This window comes from Marmota flaviventris, chromosome 16 (genome assembly GCF_047511675.1).
Source record: "Marmota flaviventris isolate mMarFla1 chromosome 16, mMarFla1.hap1, whole genome shotgun sequence".
NCBI classification, from domain to species: domain Eukaryota; kingdom Metazoa; phylum Chordata; class Mammalia; order Rodentia; family Sciuridae; genus Marmota; species Marmota flaviventris.
The window spans coordinates 56,979,600-56,992,992 of NC_092513.1; positions in this window are offsets into that span (position 1 = coordinate 56,979,600).

A 13,393-nucleotide genomic window follows, 5' to 3' on the forward strand; every position below is an offset into this window, starting at 1 on the left:
GACATTTTCTGGCTGATAAATAATCCTAGCCTAATCTTCTAAATATCTCATCTTTTCATTTCTATTCTTCTTTGAGTAAAATCTATCAGTTTTATTTTCCATTTTTCTATTAATCATCGACTTCTGCTATTGTATTTTTAAATTTTAAGAACTCACATTTTTTTCCCTAAGACTATTTCTTTTCTATATCATCCTGTCTTCATTTAAAGATGCTCAATATCATTACCCAGAGGATGGTACTTGTGGATTTTTTTTTTTGAAGTGTAATGTCTCTGTTCCATAGCTAATGCTGTTGTTTTCTGCTTACTACTTGTTTCCTGTTAGAGATTTTCCTCAGTTTTTGATGGTTGCTGGTTTTTTATTCCTATTAAACAGAGGGCATTATTTTGTAGTTGTGAATTATGCCTTAATAGAATTCTAAACAAATAAAAGAGGGAAAGTAGGGCATTGTAAAATGGATGGGAAGTTTTGAGGCTGTAAGTGGGCTTGTCAATTGTAGTCTGCTACTGGATGGTTTTATTGGGGCAGGGGCAACGTCAGAATTGAATCCTTTTCTCTTGGACTGGAGAGAGTCCTTTGATAAGAACCTTACCATCTCCTGTCTAGAGTGTAAAAAAATCTGGTTGCCAGTGTACTGGGAGCTGAGGGGAGAAAAGGGATAATTGTTTGAATGTTCATTGTTTACACATTATTTACACTGTCATTTCAGCTCATTATCAAGAAGATATGCCCAACCTTAATGGTATCTGGGTCACCAAGAGTGGAGACACTATCTTTTATAACTTTGCCAGGAATTCTAATCTCCAGCCAGAAGGGGTGGGAGGCCTTGGCTCACCTTAGCAAAGTAGAGAGACGATGGTTTGGAGAGGGCTCAGTTCATTGCATTTTTTTGTTTGTTTGTTTTTGGTACTGGGGATTGAACCCAGGGGCACTTAAGCACTGAGCCACATCCCCACCCCTTTTTACTTTTATTTTGAGGTAAGGTCTTGCTAAGTTCCTCAGGTCCTTGCTAAGTTGCTGTGGCTGGCTTTGAACTTGATCCTCTTACTTCAGCCTCCAGAGCTATTCGGATTACAAGCATGCACTGTGCCCAGACAGTTCACTGCAGTTTATACAAACTTTTAACCAATCTTCTGTCTGCAGCCCACTTTGACCCCCAATTCCTGAGACCTCAGGAACTTTCGTGGTGCAGATCTAGGTGCTTCTGAATCTCTCAAACATCAGTTAAGGTTTCATTCCTCCAGGTTCTGTTGAGCAATTTGCCATGTTTCACACCCCCCATCCCCACCCCCACCCCGATTTTCTTCTTTCAAACTTTTGCTGCTAACAGTACTGGAAAACTGGATATCCATATATAGAAGAATGAAACTAGATCCCTATATCTAACCCTGCACAAAAGTTAACTCAAACAAAAGCCTGGCATGGTGGTGCCTCCCTGCAATCCTAGCAACTTGGAGGCTGATGTGGCCAAAAAGAAGATTGAAATTATGTCATTTGCAAGAAAATGTATGGAACTTGAGAGCATATTATAAACCAAACTCAGAAAGTCAAGGGTTATATGGTTTCTTCACATATGGAAGGTAGAAGAAAGGGAAAAAGAGTGGAAATCTCATGAAAATGGGAGGAAAATTAGTAGAGTAGAGGAAGGGGACCAGTGGGAAAAGAAGAGAAGAGCAAAAAATACTGGAGAATGAAATTGACCAAATTACGTTATGTGCATGTATGAATATGTAACAATGAAGCCCACTATTATGTATAATTATAATGTGCCAATTAAAAAAATGAAAAAAATCACGATATCTTATTGCTGTTGCTTCTTTCCCATTCTTTTTTTTTGTGTGTGTGTGGCTTAACTCCATCCCCTGTCCCTGTCCCCATTTCTTTATTGTCCTTGTTTCGGCTTTGAGGAAAAGACAAAAGGTATAAGTGTAGATTCAATCTTCCATCTTTAGCTTGAAGCCCTGATAAGTTATCTGACCATTCTGTTTTCAATATCTTTTCCTGAAAGAAGGGAATGAAATATAGACTCATGATACTATTTGTAAGATAGAGTCATTTTCATCTATGTATCACTTTACTGTACAGATTGAGCATCCATAATCCAAAAATCTGAACTCCCACATGCTCTAAAATCTGAAACTTTTTGTGCACTGATGTGAAGTTGAAAAAGGTTCAGATTTCATATTTTGGATTTTCACAATAAGGATGCTTAACTGCTAAGTCTATATAAATATTCCCTAATATTAAAAAAACTGAAATCGCAAACGTTGCTGGTCCCAAGCATTTCCAATAACCTGCATATAAAATGTTTTCCATATATCTCCTCTCCTCCTGATGCTTGTACAAGTCAGCTAATACAGGATTTGGTAGTCCCTTTAATTTGAGTAGAAACTGAGGTTCAGAGAGGATCCTGTGTGTTCCAAAGACACACTGCCAGAGAGGGTTAAAATTGGGAGTACCATGCTTCTGTGAGCCACGTGGCCTAACAGAACTATAGAAACATGCAGAAAATAAGCAAATTAGCAGGGTACTAGGTGTGATTCTGATTACTGAATAAATGTTTGTGTATTTTGACAAAAATAACAGTAATAGGTAGGATAGAAGAACCAAGTTTCTACTAAGCAAACAGGTATTTAGAAATACAGATCAATCTATTGGTAGAAAAACAGAATGAATCCTAGATATCTAATCAAGGTTCTAAGACATCAAATTAGATTCCCTGGTAAAGATACATACGACACAAGTCATATTTCTTAAGGTGAAATGATCCTTCTTTCTTTCTGTACTGGAAATTGAACCCAGTTGTGCTCAAACTCTGAGCCACATCAGTACCATGGAGTGTCTCCGTAAGAGACACTGAGGAGGGAATTCAAAGGAGGAAAAGGAGAGTCTCTGCATGGGAGAAATCATCCACTGAGGGAAGCAAAATGTCAGGTGTTAGCCATGTTGTAGTGAGGTCCACATCCCTTATCCCATCAAAATACAGGACATTCAAGTCCCATCAAGGATGGTATATGCATTTCCCATTCAAACATAGTATTTGCTCTTTTATTTAATAAAACCTAGCTAGCTACTTTTTTGTGCAGCACTCAAGTTATTGTGGTTGACCTGGTCAGATCAGTGCCATGTGGAACTTGGGGTTTCTGTGAGAGGTGTTCCCTTTTGTCAGATTATTCTCTAGAAGTAAGCTCTTAACTCCAATATTCTTGAGCATCTCCTCCTTACCACGTGACTCTTTTTCTCTGCTTTCATTTCCTTTTTTCTTCCAATGTTCCATTGCAGCAGGAAGAGGATGATCTTCCACTTCTTATTCTCTTTGACGTGAACTTCCTCAAAATTTCATATTCCTTTGGTGAAAACAAGGCATCTTGCTCTTTTACCAGGGGTCAGAGTGGTATGCCACAGGCAAGGAGAAAACCTGGTTTCTTAGAAAAACAGAAAGACTTATTCCTCTACCCTTGAAAATTGACCTAAGCATCATGGAGGAATACACAGGGTGCTAAGACAGAGAACGACATGCATTCAGGGGAGTGGTTAGAGGATTCCTTGCTGAGAAGCTATTCACTGGATCCTGAAGGATGAGAACAAACCAATTTTTATGGTTTCAATATGAGGTGTCCTTTAAATGCTCATGTGAGAGAGTATGCAGAGGGCTGGGGATATAGCTCAGATGGTAGAGTGATTGCCTTGCATGCACAAGGCCCTGGGTTCAATCCCCAGCAACACATACACACACACACACACACACACACAAATATCTACATTGAGAGACTATGCAGAAATGGTTAGAGGTGGCACAATTGGATTATGAGAGATAGAACCTAATCAGTGGATTGATATATTTGATGGATCAAATAGATCTAAGACTACTGTACTGGGTGATAACTGTAGCAGGTAAGGTGCTTCTGGAGGAAGTGGGTCAGTGAGATCATGCCCTTGGGGATTAAAACTTGTCCTTGCCTGACTTCTTGTGTACATTCTCTCTCTCTCTCTCTCTCTCTCTCTCTCTCTCTCTCTCTCCCTCCCTCCCTCCCTCTCTCTCTCTCTCTCTCTCTCTATCTTTCTCTCTCCTTCCCAGCTGCCATGAGCTGCGAAGCTTTCCTCTGCAGGCCCTTCTGCCATGATGTTCTGCTCCACCTCAGGTCCAGACCAATGGAGTTGGCCAACCAGGGACCCAATCTCTGAAACTATGAGCTTTGATGAATATTTTGGTTATAGTAACAAAAAGCTAGCACATAATCATGTAAAATGATGAGATTTCCTGGTAGATAGAACCATATATGAGTGTCAAAAGCAGTACAGGTGATGTTGTCCATTAGAGAAAACCATGGGTGGGATTTGGGTCCATTGGGCAATACTAGAAGTAAGTTCACTCAACACCCAGTTATAACCACATTCTCCCCAGCTTTCCTCCACCAAAGAGCCTGGAAAATAAAGAAATGAAATTCCCAACATCCCCTGAAGTGAAGCCCTGGTCATATGGCATCATTTTGGCTGATAAGTTGTCGAAGAAATCATTTAGGAAGACTTTTCTTAAAATAAAATCCAAAATCCTCAAGAAGTCATCATGTCCCTTGCTGTGGTTAGTAAACTTTCAGTTGCTGTGACAAAATCCCTGAAATAAATCAATTTCAAGGAAGAAAGGTTAATTTTGGCTCACAGTTTCAGAGGTATGGGACCATAGTCACTTCACCTAATTGCCTTTAGGTCCGTAGTGAGGCAGAAACCACGGTGGAAGTGTGTGGTGGAGGAGAGCTGCTCACCTCAGGATGACCAGGAAACAAAGAGATAAAGAGAAAGAGAAGGGGGCCAGGGTCCCAATATCCCCTTCAAAGGCACATTCCCAATAATGTACTTCCTTCCACTGGGCCCCACCTCCTGATGTACCCACCACTAGCACCACAGGCTGGCTACCAAGCCTTGAGCACGTGAAACTGTAGGGGACACTCCAGTTCCAAGCTGTAACACTGGCCTTCCCTCTTTCTGTCTGGGATGCAGAAGGAGGCACATTGTGCAAACCCTGAGAATGAAGTCGACATGCAGGAAACGGCAGAGTGCAAGAAGAAGGAACCTCGTTCCTCAGTGGCATCCTGATGGGGCTGTACCACCTGCACGTTTTTTTTTTAAAACAGGAGAAACTAAAACCCATTTATTTACTTAAATAATGAGAGGAAATGGTTTAAATACTTTCTAAGCAGCCTACATGAATTCACAGTTAATCCATGTGAGAACTCGAAGAAGTGGGTACCATGTGGTCCTGCTGTTGTTATCCTAGTATTTGAAAGGAAGTCGAGGCGTGAAGAGCTTGACTAGTTCACCCAAGTCACTCACTGGTAAGTGGAGAAGCTGGACTTTAAACACACGAAGGTACTCGCAGATCCTATGCCCTTAATCATGGTTCTCCATTCCAGTGTTGGCTGGGTTTTATTACCTGCCTGCGTAAGTCAGATTTTTACCACTGTAGCCAAAAGACATGACAAGAACAATTTTAGAAGAGGAAAAGTTTATTAGGGGCTCACAGTTCTAGAGGTCTCAGTCATAGATGGCTGACTCCATTGCTCTGCGCCCAAGATGAGGTAGATCATTATGGTGGAAAGGTGTGGGGGAGGAAAGTGGCTCAGGACAGGACCACTAGAAAGCAGAGAGAGAGAGACAGGGCTCTCTGCTTACCAGGGACAAAAATATATACCTCAAAGGCACACATCCAGTGACATACCTCTTCCAGCCACACCCACACGCATTGATTAGGTTACGGTTCTCATAACCCCATCATTTTACCTCAAATTTTTCTTACATTGTCGTACACATGAGCTCCTTGGGGATACTTCGTATCTAAACCACAACACTGCCAATGCTCACAATCCTAACATATCCTTGAAGAGTGGATTCGAATTATATGGGAGCTTTGGGGTCATTACATGAACATCAGTGTAGTATGTGGCCAGAGGACGGCAACTTAGGCAACAATTTGAGGAAGAATTTATGGTAGGAAAAGAGACCAAGGTGAAGATGGAAAATACAGCAGAGGGGGTTAAGAAAGGGAGCTCAGGAGAAAGAATATTTGCCTACAAATCACAGCTCTACCAGTTATTGCTCGCTTAGTGACTGTGGCCCAATAGCACTGCATTATCTATGTCGCTCTTGGGTTAAACATGTTTTCTCAACTCTAAAATGGGCATAATAACCACACATGTCCTTTAGAGATTCAATCCCAAGAAAAATGTTCTGTTCATAACAACAATTCAGTAAATGATAGCTTAAAAACATACTGGGATAAGTTTGAATGTTTTCCCCTGTGCCTGTCTCATATTGAAAATAATGTCTGTCTAGAAATGGTCAATTCCAACTACAACATTGGGAAACTTTAAAATATCAAAGATGAAGAGAAAGTGAAGATGATCTTGTCTTTGATGTTAGTATTGAAACTTTTTTTTTCATATTCTACTGGAAATCCAGCCTTATTACAGATCACAGGACTTAGGACACATTGTTGCAATAATTTAATCTAAAATAAGAATGACATTGTTAGCATAACGTTTTTTAATAGTATTAGTCAAGCTGAGCTTTAAGGAACATACCTATCGACTTCAAAGGATTTGTTCTAAAGAAAGTGAAATAAAAAGGAAATAAGCATCCATAGGAGCATGATAGAGAACCACAATTTCCATCCTGAATTCTGGAAAATCTGACTAACCTCCAAACTGTGTTCTGAGAAAAACAGTTGTCTCATGCAAAAGCACAAGAACTAATATGAAACATTAGTTCAAAGCCTCTGGGCAAAATGAGGGACCCAAAGACAGACACTCTCTCCTTTAATGAACCCCCTCCTGGAAAGTCGCTGCTGCGTGGTGAGCTGGTGCCTGTGCCTTTGAACTTCCTGTGATTCAAACAGCGAGGTGTCATTTCTCACTCTTGGAATGCACCAGCAGCTCTTGAAAAACTTCCCAGCTCCAAAAAGTTTGCAGAAATCATTTTCTTCTAGGACTTCTGGGTGTTTTAACAAAAGATGTAGAGTGACCGACCGTACAGTGATTGCCTGAGGGCTCTAATAAAATCTTCATAAGCCAGATCTTCTTTTTTCCAGATTTTTCACTTTTTCATTCCATATATGATTAGCTAGCCTGAAAACTACTGTCGCTATGACTGTGTGCAGGTGGGTACAGTGTTCATGTTGTTGCCGCTGCTGCTGGTTGGTCATGTAGATGGGACCTGCTTCTGGGCAGGAAACAGCCTGGCCTGGCCTCTCCCGCTCCAGGGGGGCAGGGCAGACAGGCTATCCTGGTCAGAAGTGTGCTTTTGTGCAGGCAGTTTTTCCCCCTAGTCCAGGATGCAGGAGCAAAAGGAAGGAAAGGGTTCAGTGAGACCTGTTTTCACACAAGGCCCCTGGGCATCAGGGCAGCCCAACGTTTTGCCTGCACACAGAGCAGGAAGTCACTGGGAGATCCCAGTCATTCTCTCAAGAGCACACAGAACAGCTTTCAGAGGGAGTCAGGTGGGGCCAGCAACTCGCCAGCAGGTTCCTTCTGTAAAGTACTGTTCCTAGGAACACAGGCTTGGACAGAGCAGCAACCATCACATTCTCTGGTATATGGAGACTGCCCTGTAGGATCCTCCTGCTGCTGACTCTATGACTTTGTAGGGAATTTTTAAAGAATATCAACCTACCCAACTATTATACCTAAAAATACAAAGAGATGAAAGTTCCAATCAGAAAAAAAATATTTTTATTAAAATATGACCCATTTGCAAATTGTGAATTTTCAGCATCATCCAGTAAAATTAAATAGAAGAGCTTGCATAGTCTGGTCTGTTACAATAAAATATCTGAGATCAGGTACTTTAAAAAGATAATAGGTTCATTTAGTTTACAATTTCAGAGGTCCAAGACCATGGTACTGCCATTAGCTTCTGGTGAGGGCCTTGTAGAGAATACCACATGGAAGGAGCATGAGAGTGAGAGGTCACATGGTAACAGGAGGAAAGCAAGAGACTGGGGTGGGCCTGGTTTACTCTTTCATAGCAATACACTCTGGTGGAAACTAATCCACTCCTGGGAGACCAGCATGAATCCTTTCATGTGAGTAGACATAATCCAAGTTCCTCCCACAAGGCCCCACCTCTTAAAGGTGTCACTACCTTTCCATACCATTGTATTGGGGACCAAGCTTCCAGCACATGTACCAAACCAAAGCTGACCTACATCATATATTCTGCCATAGAATGATCTATGATCAACAATGTATATATCACTAATGATGAGCCAGGAACTGTTCTAAGCATTTACATTATTACCCCCATTTAATCCTCACAATTCTGTGAAATGGATAAAATTATTATCTTCATTTGACAAATAAGGAAACTGAAGCACACAAAGGTTAAGAGAATTGCCCACAGTTACACAGTCTAACAATGGGGGGATTAACATTTTTAAAAAGGATAGCCAGGCACAGTGGCTATCACACCTGTGATCCCAGCTACACTGGAGGCTGAGGGAGGAGTAGCATTAAGTTTGAGGTCAGACTGGGTAAGACCCTGTCTCAAAATAAAAATAAAAATAGACTGGGATGTATCTCAGTGATAGAGTGCTTGAATGCAATGTCCTGAGTCCAATCCCCACTACTGCAAAAAGAAAAAAAAAAAAAACTATACAAACGCTGTGATACCCTAGTACCAGCTTTGTAGGAAATTAATTTATATTCTGAGTGTAATGTGGGCAAAGCAAAAAACTAGCTAAAATCTATTACCTCTCCCTGTTAATCAGGTCACAAGAAGGAATTTCTGGAACATCTAAGACTGCAACCTGGTGATTTAAGCCTTTATACAACTGTGGCTTTGAACTGTGTTTGGATGAGCTTTGCCTTTGTCAATGACAGGTTCTGACCTTAGGCAGAATATGCACAGTCACAAAAAAGGGCACCTGCCCCCATTCTTTCTTCTGTTCAGGTAACGCCAGGGCTTCACTGGTGGAAGGTTAGGTGACCTGCTTTCTTTTGGCTCCTGTGACAAACCAGTCCTGTGCTTTCATCTTCATCCCACCCTAGTTCCACGTACACACACATTTGCTGTGGTTTGAATATGATTTGTCTCTGACACTGGGTTGAAGTTTAATCCCCATTGTGAGATGTTAAGAGGGGAGGAACTTAATTGGACATGGTGCTTATAGGTGGGGCCTTTGGAAAGGGATTGAGTTTAGGCAAGGTCATAGGGGTGGTGGTTTACAAGGGGACACCAGACGAGACACACATGTACACAAACACTTTGTCTCTTGTCATATGATGCCCTGTTCTACCTCAGAGCTCTGCCAGTAAAACCATCACCAGCCTCGTGAACTTGCACTCCAAAAGCATGAGCCAAAATAAATGTCTTTTCAACTTAACCGGTATTTGGTAAAGTGGTACCAGGAAGAGGACCAAGACAACATTCAAAGGAGAGTGAAGCTGAGAAATGAAGTTCTGGGTAGAAAGTTCTGTTTGCTCCTCTTCTATCTGATATTAGGTGTTAGGGGTGGAGCTGAGTGGTAAAGCTGAGTGTTCATGAGACCCTGGGTCCACCCAGCACCACAAAAATATATAGATACCCCCAAATGTATAAGGTGTGTGTTTGAGTCTGGGGATATGCATGTCACTCAGCCAAGTATTTCTGCTGTCCCACAGCTCACACAGGTCTTTAAAATAAAGAAAATTAGAAGCAGAACAGGCAGGAGTGAGGGGCACTGCTCACATAAAGCTTAGCTTAATCAACATAATAAATAATCACGTTTGCTCAATGCCTGAGTTTACACAGAGCTTTCGCATCTAATACCACTTCTACAATCCAGGAAGTGGAAATGAACTCATTTTACCCGCACACTTGGGTTCATATTGAATTGGACTTTGAATTCAAGTCCATCCGTCCTCCCTTCCTCCCTCCCCCCAAACATATTTTTCTTGATCAATAGAAGAGAATGCCTCATTGTGGAAACCTATACAGGGATGCTTATTTCCATTTTCCATTTATTATCTTAGAAAACATTTTCATGATCCCAACACACATTTAAAAATGGGAAGTCGTAATCTCAGCAAGGCCTAGATAAGAACACATGAGTAATGAAAACAATGACGATCTTTTCCATTTCCACTGGATCACCACAGTGCCCATTAAGTGGTTTTGGAGGTATTTAAATAATCCTTTCCCTCTATGCTCTCTGGCAGGTGAGGTGATATTTTCCATGGCTTAAGGAACTTCTCTGCATGTGGTTAACCTCCAAATTCAACATAACATTTAGGATGTGAGGGATGGGTTTTGGTCAGATCAGTTTTCATTTTTTAATTTACTTATTTTAATGGGTTTGAGATCAAAATCAGAAACAGCTACTGTTGACAAAGGCTTTATCACTACATAGGCACAGCCAGCAGTTCTGCAAAAACTGGGCGAAAGGGGCTCCTGCCGTGGCCTGGGCCTTGGAGAACCCAAGTATCACAAACCTGTAAAAATATTTATTTAGGAACATGTGGTTGCCTCAGTCACTAGGGGTCTGGCGCTTCATACTGAGAGATCATAAAATGTGACCCAAATATTGGCTCTGTTCAGGCCCTAGAAAATACTTCACCCCAACTTTGCCCCATGTCCTTAAAACAAAAGGCAAATGCACCCAGCATCTGGCTTATAGGACATGATGCTGGTGACAGGGAAGATGGGCGCTCCTTGGTGCATGCATGACGTAATGGTGGAGGACACTGATTTGAAGTCAAATCCTTCCTTTTAGATAGCAAGAAGATTTTAGTTTTAGGTAATGGGTGTTATTTCCCAGTAATACCAAACACCCATTTCCTCATTTCTTTTAATGATCCAATTCGTGGGTCTGGAGAAAGTCACACATTATTATATATTTGTGTTTAGTTGAATGTGGTCATTGAGGAGTATTTTATAAAGTTAAATAATGAACTCCACTGTTAAAATGGTAGCTATGTAGTAATAACAGAGGAAACAGGATACTGATTTGTTACATTGGCAGCTGGGTGGACTCAGTGGGAGCATTGCTGATAGGTTTATATTTTATTTAAATTTGGATAAGGTATAATTAAATTTTCAAATATGAAACAATTTAAGGTTTAAATTTTTTTTATTTAAGGTGGTCATGGTGGTGCATGCCTGTAATCCCAGCAACTCCAAATGCAGGAGGACTGCAAATTCAAGACCAGTCTCAGCCACTTAGCAAGTCCTTAAGCAACTTAGTGAGAGCCTGCCTTAAAATTAAAAAAAAAAAAAAAAAAAAAAAAAATATATATATATATATATATATATATATATATATGTATATATATATATATATATATATATATATATAATTTATTTAAATGATGGAATTTAATCATAATTTGTATTTTGATTGTGAATTTTAATAGATCACTCCAAATCATTTGAAGAAAGATAAATTTCAAATATATGAGGTAATTATAATTTTCTAATTTAAAAAAATTGACTTTTTTTGAAAATACATGTTCAGATTTTGTATAATTTGAATACACTAATCTCTTAGATCACAGTTATGGTAATGAAAATGTTTTCTGCTGGACAGCCATTGGCCCATATGTTTTTCCTGAGCACTGGAAATGTAGCTGGTACCACTAGGTGACAAAACTGAAAGTGGCTAGGTGCTACTAGGCGTACAGACACATAGCTTTAGATCCTTGTTGTTAATAGAATGCACATTATGTGAAAATCTTAATTATAACAACCTAGTTGGTGATTTCACTAAAATAAAATTGGAATATACCAATTTTCTGGAATATATATGCCATAATATATGAATTATGTATGCATTACTTGTCTATATATCCAGACTGTTTCTTAACAGTAAATCTAGATATGCATAATAATGTAGTTTGTTGTCTTCAATGTTTTGTTGACTTTCTGTGACATAAAAACTATAGTAAGGGCTGGGGGTACAGTTTCATGCTAGTCAGTTCTGAGCATGGTCAAGGCCCTGGGTTCAATTCCTAGCAACTCTTCCCCCTCAAGAATACCCCCCCCAAAAGAAAACTGTTTTAAAAATATCTTATAATTTGATTCTTATCAAAATATAAGAATATATATAGTAGTTTACTATCTTGATAAAATTTAGACATATGGTCTTCCTTCCCTAACTCTTCCCCAAGCCACCCCAATATTAGGGGCTTCCTTGACAGCATCCCTAACTCTGGCCATCCACAGTCTAAATGTCACTATTGTCCTTAGATGCCCTGGTGTCACATGAAGTTAGACTGAAATGAGAAATCTCCTTGCTGAAAATACAAGCCAAAGCAAATACCCTATTGTGAGCATCCTACAGTAGTCCTTCCTTAGGATCCATTAGTTTTCAATAGAGGTCTCTGGTTGGTCTCAAAGGCTGCTTTGACCAGTTTGTAAGAGTGAATAAAAAAAAATAGTAGTAGTCTGGATTGTAAGGGAAGTTGTGGCTGGGTAAACTCCCTTTGCCCTTTGAAATGTGAGTGTGTGAATGGCAGGCTCTTAAGGGCAGTCAGCCTACCCTTGTCATAAAGAGCAGAGAACAAGGACAATTGACATTCAGACACTCAGCTGAGCTTTAAGAAACAGTAGGAAGGGACAGGATTTTCCTGAGGTTACTAGGGAAGTCCGCGGTAGCAGCAATGGAATTCCCAAACCCTGAAAATTCCCAGGGGATCAAGCCCAGTAGTCCTGGGCAGTAACCTGCTCATTTACAACCCCCATGTTGATTTGTTTTATTTCCCAGTTAATAAAAATCACTCCACCAATTAAAAAAAATCACTTGTACTTAAATCCTAACCTTAAGGTCGGCTTCTGTGGGAGCCCAAGCTAAGACAACCTCTGGCACTTAACACAGTGCCTGGCAAACAGTATTGCCTTAATAGTTATTTACTGAAAGAATTAACATACTTTGCAAATGAAATCCTATCCTGACATTAACCTCTTCGCCCAGCTTAAGGAAGTTAACTCAGAAGCAACGTGACTACACTGGCTTTTATTTCCTATCTGGATCCTCACTAGTATACCATTCCATTGGAAAATCCACTACCATCTTTAAAAAGCAAATTTTGTTTTCTGGTATAGGCCACAATTTCACCAAAATGGAAAGCCCAGGTTACAGACTGGATCATCCTGGCTTGTTGATCCTTTTTTGAAATATGAAACTTCCCTTATTGTCAGACTTCAAAATTTCATTTTTTTCATTGAAGATAAGGCTGAACATATTTGGCTAAAATAGCATGGTGATGTAAGGTATATTAAGATGAAAAATTATTAATATGGAGACAGCGTTTAAACAGCAGGTCTGATAAAGACCTAGTAAGTGGAATTCAGGAAGAAAGTGCTGGATGCCATAGCAAAGGCAAACATCATGGGATTTTTAAATTTACCCTGGGAGGATGACACC